The following is a 9,611-nucleotide window of genomic DNA, read 5'->3' as shown; positions in this document are numbered from 1 at the left end:
TAACTTTACGATACACTTAATTTCAACAATCACGCTAACACATACGCTATAACAACGAACGTGCTCAATAATACTCTCTGACTGCAGATCAGTTACTCACTGTCTACACACACACATTATCCCGTCACGCCGTGACCATCTTATATATATACCAGACCCCCCCCCCCAATCTAGTAAATGCTAGAGCACTCCCGAAGGAACGGGATAGTTCTAGAAACGTGGCGTGACACTAGTCATGTGACCTTGCTGACGCAACAATACTTTCCACTCTCCCTCAGCTCGTGGACTATCCTCCAACATGATCCTACTCATGATCTTGGGTGCACTTACTGTTTTCTTAATAAGTTTGATTCAGCTTTCTCTGATTATTTTGCAACCACAAAAACGAGAACCTTTATCCACATCACCAAAATTTCTACTTTCTTGTGAATAATGAGCAAAGCAGGGAAGTTAGACCCGTTAGTTACTGGAGATTCTCAGATTTCAGGTTTAGTTCTAGATTTCACGGCAAGTGGCAAGTTGTATGGAGTGAAATACGTCGTTGGCAGTTGATATGGTGGATAGAACCTAGTCGAAATAACATTATACACTTCTTCTTGAAAAACTTTAAGGGGCTTAAATAGATTGAAGTGATAAAGATATTATAGGTCTAATACTAGTATCTTATGACAAGTGTAATTAATTATAACCATGCTTTGCAGACCCAGAAAAAGCTTTCAAACTATAACGTTTCAAGTAACTGCCTTTTTTTAGACCTGAACATCAACTTTCACTTTTAGAATATTAGAACATTAAGTGGTCTATAGTCTATAAATGCAATTGAATGCTTCTGCAGCAAGAAGTCAAGAAAGTTATCTAAACAAATAACCCTACAACCATGGAACCAAAAGAGGATTGTAAATCTCCCCTCGCAAAAGAAGTAAACTCTTTAGTTTCTTTGCTGCCTCCAAGAAACCAGCCACCTCATATTCATAGGATACAGAAATCAACACCCACCTCGATGATCCTTGCATTCCTGAAGAAAGCAACCCTCTAGATTATTGAAAGATCCAGGAAAAATACTTTCCTACAATATCTATATTAGCCACATACAACCTTAATGTTCCAGTATCTTCTTCCTCTGTTGAGCATTTGTTTAGCGTTGGAGGCAAAACCCTCAGACCTGATCGCTGCCGCGTCACTAACAAAAGATTTGAGAGACTGATGTTCATAAAGAACAATGAACAGTTATAATATGTATAAGTCTCCTTTAAAAATATATTTATGTTCTAAGACTTTGTTACTGCATTTTGAAAAATAAAAGTATTGAAATGATATTATGTGTTCAAATTTTGTTTGTTTCAGTTTCTAAAAAGTTTGTTTCATAAAACAAAATTATTGAAATCTAATCGTCTGCTATTTTATCATTAATGCATATTACCTGACAAAGTATTCATGAATACATTTCTATGTATTCGTATTCAAATACTTAGCATTTTTCCTGTATTTGTTTTCGTATTCCTATTCATAAAAATATGAAGTATTCGTATTTGTATTCGATTACTGATCTCCAGTATTCGTTCTATCCCTGATAATCACCCAGACTTACCACTGAGGAGCAAGGACCTATTGAGTGCCTTATTATGCTTAGAAACATTCAGGAAATTCACAAACACTACTGATGTTTTAGTTTGTTTTTATGTATAGAATTAAATAAAAAATTATATTGAATAAATTTCAACTATGAAGTACATATTTATTCATGCATGGAAGAACGATTAGAAGCTTATTTGCTGTATGTATAAATTAATTCAATGGTGCAACATGTATCTTAAGGAATGAAAGATGCACCCATATGGGAGTGACAGTTAAATAATTATATTGGGGAATTATCAGGCAAATGTGGAAATATGTCAGAAACACTAGCATAACAATCTTAAATAGTTTTAAAGTTAGTATTGTATTTACAAGAGAGGTTTACGACTTTCTTTGAGCATCAAGTCCATTAAGTAGTCACTCTTGGTGCACATATATATGTGTACCTGATGATATTCCAAATATTTCAAAATAACTTGAACAATTTCCTGCTTTCAAACAAAATTATCAATTTAGTACACAAATTTTTGGAAAGTCTCTATAAACTCATAAGTTTTGAAAAAAGGAATATTACATTCCAGAGAGCTTTTAATTGGAAAAAATTTCAAAGCTATTAAAAGAGCTAGAGCATCACATAATAATAGTGCACTTACAGAACTTTCCTCTAGCAACATAGAGTTATAAGCTATATTTTTAGGCCTGGTAGTTAGGCCATTTCACCAGGATATAATCTGTGGGTCACGAGTTCAAATCCCGCCGTCGAACATGCTTGCCTTTTCATCTGTTGGTGAAAAGGAAGCCCACAAAAGTAGGGAGTGGGCAGTGTTCAATTGCTCCCTTTCTTCTAGTTTGTCACATCAAAATTAGGGACAGATAGTGCAGGTATCCCTCAAGTAGTTTGCATGAAATTCAAAACAAACAAACAAAGTAAACAAACTATATTTTTTAATGTTGCAGTTTGTTTGTTATCAAGAGGAGCTGTGAGCCATAGTGATGACGTTATGATCATATAGACTTGAAACATCTGGAAAATTCTAGGGGATTTGATGTCAGAGGATATATTATAAATATGGGACCAGTGAAGCATCAAAGATAATTAAGAAGATAGTACAATAAATCAGTCAATGTGCATTTTGGTTAAGCTGTAGTTTATTTTCAGTCGAAAAGTACAAGTAAAATGATGTTAATGCCATTTGTAACTGTAAGCCCACATCCATCTATAACAGTGCACAAGTGTTCAAGCTTGTAGAAATGTCAATATAAACATAAACTAATATATTATCACTTACGTGGAGTGGACTTCAAATTATTTTCACAGATGACTTAAAAGAACTTGTCAACAAAAAATATTTCTACAACACAGATGTCAAGAGAGGGATTATTTGGTGAAAATAAGATAGAACTTTGGCTAAACGTCAACTTTATTTCAAAATGACCACAAAGGCATAGAGTGGAATAAGAAACCTGTTCGATATGTAAAAACAATGGGAAAAAACAAATAGAAAATAATTGGGTGTTTAAGTGAGAACAAGAAAAAAGAGGTAAAAATCAAAATAAGTCCCAAAGAAAGACCAAGAAAAACGAGATAGAAAATTCAATCAAACTAGGATGAGAGGGATAGATAGATAAACAAACATGACAGAAACATAAATGAAGATTAAAAAAAAAAGAGACCTACTATTTGAAGTAGAATTTAAAATAGAAATAACTTTGATTCAAGACAAGATTGACGAATCTTTTGGAGATGTACAAAGAGACTGCAACAATAACATTGAAAACGTTTTGAAAGGCTGTAATGACAAGACTGAAGAAGTACACTGTACAGAGTCATTGAGAGAGAAAAGAACATCAGCAACAAAATATATTTTCTGGAAAACGAATTATTAAATCCAAAGACTAAACCAACAATATTTCTTTCTGATTGTTTGTTTGTTTTGAATTTCGCGCATAGCTACACGAGGACTATCTGTGCTAGCCGTCCCTAATTTAGCAGTATAAGACTAGAGGGAAGGCAGCTAGTCACGGCCAATTCTTGGGCTACTCTTTTACCAACGAATAGTGGGATTGACCGTCACATTATAATGCCCCCACGGCTGAAAGGGCGAGCATGTTTGGTGTGACGGGGATTCGAACCCGCGACCTTCAGATTGAGGGTCGAGCGCCTTAACCACCTGGCCATGCGGGCCTCTTTCTGATTGACTTAAGAGATAGAAACAAAAACATATACTACCAAATATGGAATAGTAGAACTTATTTGGCCCATAAATATTACCACTACTTCTGTGCAACCTGTTTCTGAAGGACTTTTCTGGACCAATCCAGCCATGACGGTACAAAATCCAGTCTCATAACTTAGCTGGCCAGTTCAATATCGTCCAAAAGAGAAACTCATAGACCATGATTGTCAGATGCTATGTGGGTCATACTGAGCTCAGTTTGAAATCCTTTCCAGAATTAACAAGTGTAATAGTGAAAAACAAGCCAACCATCTTGCTGCTCATTTAAAGGGACATGCATTGACAATGTTAAGGAAACTTTCAGCTGAGAGCCTAAATTATGAAACATTGATAGCTACCTTATCTAATAGGTTCGGATTGTTGCACACGAAAGAAGTAACCATAACAAAGTTTTGGAATAGGATATAGAGAGAAGAAGAGACTAGCTGAACGTACAGAAGATTTAAAAAGGCTTGCGCAATCATCTTACCTGGATGGTCCTCATGAACTAATGGGTTCGTTGATTCATGACCAATTTATAGATACCATAACAGAATAGGATATGAGAGTTACGCTGAAGCAAAGCAGATGCACATATTTAAAGGAAGCTGTGCAGCTGGCAATGGAACTATAATCCATTAAGGTCGCAGATTATCAAAGACATCATCTTGAAGTTATGGGATCATCAGATGGAATAATACTGACACATCAGTTTATGCTGACAATACCCTAGTATAACTAAAATGATTCGTTAGACATCTTGTTACACATAATAGAAGGAATAAACCACAATACAATTGGCGTTTCAAACGTAACTTCAGGCAGAAGGTTGTGAAGAATTAAACAGCTATTAAGACATCAAGGAGACAATTCTTCAGGAATGAGTCTTCAATCTCAACCAAAATGAAGGAGCAACAAAGGGATACATAGACATTGGGAAAAATAACCCGACTTATAGAACAAAGTTTAATTGAAAATGTCCCATTTATCTCAAGTGAGATAAGAAACTCATTATCTAAACCAATTAGTCCATGAGTCCACGGGTTTATTGATGGGAAATATTGCAGTATGTTGATTGATATTGGCTCTGCAGGTGGCTCAACCTGATTTGGTAATGAAAAGTGGGCAATTGCATCCAGAAATGAAGAAAGAAGTAATAGAAATAGGGAGTTGGATATAAAGTTATGGCAAAAGGGATGGCAGAAATTATCTTACTGTAGGAAACTTCTTTACATTTCATGATGTGTCAAGGAAGAGTAATATTTAAAACTGACTTTATGAGAAGATATGGATGCTAGGTTTAGGCTAGCTTCGAATTGCTTCATAGTCTACAACCAGGAAATTCTTGACCACAAAACAACAATTACTACACTTATGAGACTTCCCACTGAAGATCCTATCTTTACAATTTACTTCGTCTGGGATCCAAAAATCCACCCCAAGGTTTGCTGTGTGTGTGGTGACCCGTGAATGGGAGGAGAAAATCTTGGTGTTTGAGGGGTGTCAGGGACGTTGTAAGACATCATTTTGGCCTTGAATTTCTGTAGTAGACGGTGTCCCCAGGATCATTAGTCTTGTCCTGTGTGGCTAGGATCAACTGAGTACCAGTATCATATGTCTTTAACAGGTGTTATGGATATTATGTAGCTTCACCATTTTAGTTTGACAGTATATTTCATCCATTTATAGGATTCCATGGTGGTGGGGTCAGTGGGTACTGAATTGTTTCTATTTTTCTCATGGATAATCAAAAAATAAAATGACATAAAATCACAATCTGTAATTGGAAAATAACAATGAATGGAAGGCTATTTCATAGTCTCCATTTCCTAACACTTCTGTACTTTGTTTTTGATTCTACATTCATTGTCAAAAAACTCTCGATCGCAGATGTCTCCATTTTTCATTCAGAAGATATTAGATGGGCCTAATAGCTCTTCTAAGTCAGTCAAGAAGTTGGGCATCTTGGTTGCAACATATGACCACGAGAAAGCAAACCTCTCTTGAAATCGGAGTTCATTAGGGATATACCTACTGAGGTTACTCCACATGCTAATTTGAATTTCTCAAGAGAAGTGATAATTGAGAAGGATTTACTTAACATCTCTGATTAAGGAATTGTTGCTGGTTTCTCCAACCCAAGTGTTTCAGCAGTCTGGCATATCGCCACTTGAATATATTGAATAATGTGAATTACCAAAATTCTTATTTTGATGTTTACTGTCCAGGCTGTTAATTGAATTGCATGGTAGAGCCATACATTCCCAACACTCTTTGGGCACTCTGTGACATCTTGTCATGATACTTTGATGTATGCTCATTCTGGTGACTAAGGCCACAATAGCTATGAGTGTTAATTAGACCCACACTGTGTTGACTGCAATAGTTCACGCTCCTCCTACTTTGTTCATGTTCTAAATTGGTTGAGGAGAAAGAGATATAGCTGTGAAGGACTATTTTGAGGCATGGAAATTGTTATCCACTCTTCCAACTCAGACATATGTTGTTGCTTTCTTTTCCTCTGTTATTGTTGCAGTGCAGACATATGTTTCTGTTTCTTCTACAGAGTATTTCTGTTCTGCCCTCCAGAATATATCAGTTGACAAGTCTGCATCTCTTATCTCTGTCCCTACCACAGGTTCCAGGGAATTTTCAAAGTCCTCTCCTCTGTCCCTGAAATTCAGGACCATCATTCGATGACACACTCACTTTTTGGAATCACATTCATCTGATGGAGACCTGCCCCAACAGTCTAGGGTATTATCCATGGAGATTGATTGATCTCTTTTTAATAAACAAAAACGATGTGGGAGTAGAATACGATCAAATGGATCTTGATGATCTTATCAAGCAGTTGGCTTCTCCCTTCTTTGGAGCAGGATAATCTTCCTATGAAAAGAGCTTTTGGAATTCAATGGTGTGTTGAATAAGACATATGTTCGGGATAATAAACAAAAATCGACCGTATATATAAAAAGACGAATTATTTTAATCATCAGCTTAATTTACGACCCTCTTGGATTCCTAGCGTCATTATTTCTTCTAGTAACGCCTATTTTACAAAAATTGTGTAAAATGAAGTGTAGTTGGGATGAAGATATTCTATAGAGGTACTTGCAACAATGGCATCTATGGTTGACAGATCTTCACCAGATAATTAGTTTCAAAGAAAGAAGATATATCGTACTAGAAAACTTTGGCAAAATGAAGTCTGCAAAGCTGCGCCACTTCTCCAATGCAAACGCACAGTAATCTATATATTGTTAAGGACGATTCTAAGAATGGGACATATGGCAACAGTGGTTTGTGTAGACAAAATGATGAAGAATGAATTGAAGCTTTTCAAAGAAACACTTAGTATTGGAACTCTTGCTATAGAAGATATGGCAAAAGCTGAGAGAGAGGTTGTTTGTTTCAGCTTGAGGCGAATATTTCAAAAAAGAGATCACTGCTCTGTAGAAAGAGAGCAGCAGTGTAAAGTAAAACAATCATGTCTACGAGTTAGACTCAGTATTAAAGGACAGTGTTTTGAGAGTAAATTGGAAATGCCAGAATAAGCTAAACATCTTATAATTCTGTTAATAGCAGGAGTGGCGATTCATTTCTTTTTGGTTTTCACTTTTGCTGTCAACAGTAAAGTAAACATAGGAAATAGATGAGACGTAGAAACTCTCAAACGAAGTCTTTTGGAACTTCATAGTCAGTACTAAAGAGAATAGAACAGTACTACTCAATTTATTTCGTATTTTTCGACCTTTAATGTTTTATGATGGTTATGAGGGTAGTCCAATTGATTGAGTTATGGTAGAGAAAATTACAGATAATATAAAGGTCGTCTTAAAAAATGTTTAATATTTATTTAGAAGGATTTAGACATTATGCAAACGAAACTTGAAAATTTTCAGATGAAGAAAGGTGTTTTTAATTTTAACATGAAAACTATTTGCATTCGGAGCAGTAAACATTCCATATATTCACAGTAAAAACAAATAACTAAATATTCTGACTTTTTGCCTACAAAAGACTTGCAATGTTTATGAAAAGCTTGAAAATTTTTTGTAGGTACACATAATATGTTAAAAGTTATAGTATGGAAATTCTGATGGTCACTTTGGGGTCATGTGGTAAGTGTAATCCACTGAGAAAGTGGTGAAAGAGATAGTAAAGAAGTCCAACTAAAAGAAAAAGTTTTTCAACTAAAAGAATAGGCGCAGTAATTGTTTAGATTTAGTAACAAACAATTTCACCACTTCTTTAAGTTCTTAGCATGTCTGAATTCCTAGTTGCTTTTACATTACAACTCATCATACGGATATTGTGCTTAAGATATTTACGCTACTTTGTTAGGATTAGGTGTGGAATAATTCCAGGCATATATACTTTCCAAAGTTCGAGAAAAACAGTAAGATTATTTACTTAAATCCACAGCAGCCACATTTATAGAAAATCCTTCCTTTATACAACAAACTAAACAATGTGTTTTCGACAATAACTGCCTAAACTAAAGTACATATGTAAAATGCCAAATTTCGGCAGTTCAAGTAAGTTTCAAACATGTACATTTTGTATATCTTCATGACTTTATGCTTATATAGAAGAAAAACTATATTTGCTTTTGGAATACATATAAGATCTTACTTCCCTGCCTTAGCTACAAAAACTCATATTGGAAACAAAATTTATGGCTAGATGGCACTGTTCTCTTAAATATAAAGAGCATTTACACATTTTAGCTTAGGAGCATCTATGGATAATATGTGGCTATAATCACAACTTTCAAATAAACAAAAATAAGAACGCAAACATTCATAGTAACTTCGACAGCTGTAATTTGGCTTCTAGAAGTCTGCTTTCCTCATCTAACTACTTTCCAGTATCTGGATGCCAGATCCAAACTGTTGAATCAATGGAAATGTGTCCAGGCATCCATCTGGTTAGATTAAAGAGAAGGTGCAAATGCAAGTTATTTTGTTTACCCATCTATAGTCAACACAGAGCCTTGGCGTGCCTTCCTTCTTCCTGACAATCACTATTGGAGACAACCAGCACCCTTTAAAGGTTATATGGTTGCTATTTAACATCTTCTGTATTTCAACACTGGCTGGTGACCTATCTAGTGCTATAGGGAAGCCAGTATAGTGATTGCTTTATTGAATGAACATCACCTGCACCTGTGTTTTATTGAGTCCCCATTGCTTGGCCTAATAAGCTGCCTGGTCCCGCAAATGTATCAAAGTATTCAACCGACACGTTAGTAAGTTGCTTTTGTTGCATTTGATCTAAGTTCTGCATAAAATTCTCAAACAAAAATCTTAGATATGTTGGTAATCATATATTACCTACTGGCTATGGTGCAACAGATGCAACCCTAGCACATCCACCAGCATCAGTTACTTCCACTTCACTCACCACACCTATAATTATACAGTTAGATTGCCAGTCAAACAACACTGGGACATTCTGGACAAGAAACGGTTCATTTAATGTGTGGCTTTTATAACTAGGTGCTCGATTTGCACTAGTTTCTGTTAAGGTACTTTTATTTCATCCACTACACAAACTCATGTAGTTCACTGTTCCTGGTCTCGATATAGCTGACATAAAATGACTTTTCCTTGGAATATCAGTTCACCCATTGCACTGGCAAAACCAGATGTATTATTTCTGCAGTATGTCCGTCCTAAGGATGCCAATAGCAGATCTGAGGTTGGAGAAGATTACCTTCTTTCTGTTAGTGATATTTTCTCGACAGAGCCGGAAATATAGCATTTATCCAATGTCTAATCCGTCTCAAGTTACCAGAATAAAGTCTGTATTCAC

The sequence above is a fragment of the Limulus polyphemus genome, unplaced genomic scaffold (assembly GCF_000517525.1).
Source record: "Limulus polyphemus unplaced genomic scaffold, Limulus_polyphemus-2.1.2 Scaffold1459, whole genome shotgun sequence".
In the NCBI taxonomy this organism is placed as follows: Eukaryota; Metazoa; Arthropoda; class Merostomata; order Xiphosura; family Limulidae; genus Limulus; species Limulus polyphemus.
This window is presented reverse-complemented; position numbering follows the sequence as displayed.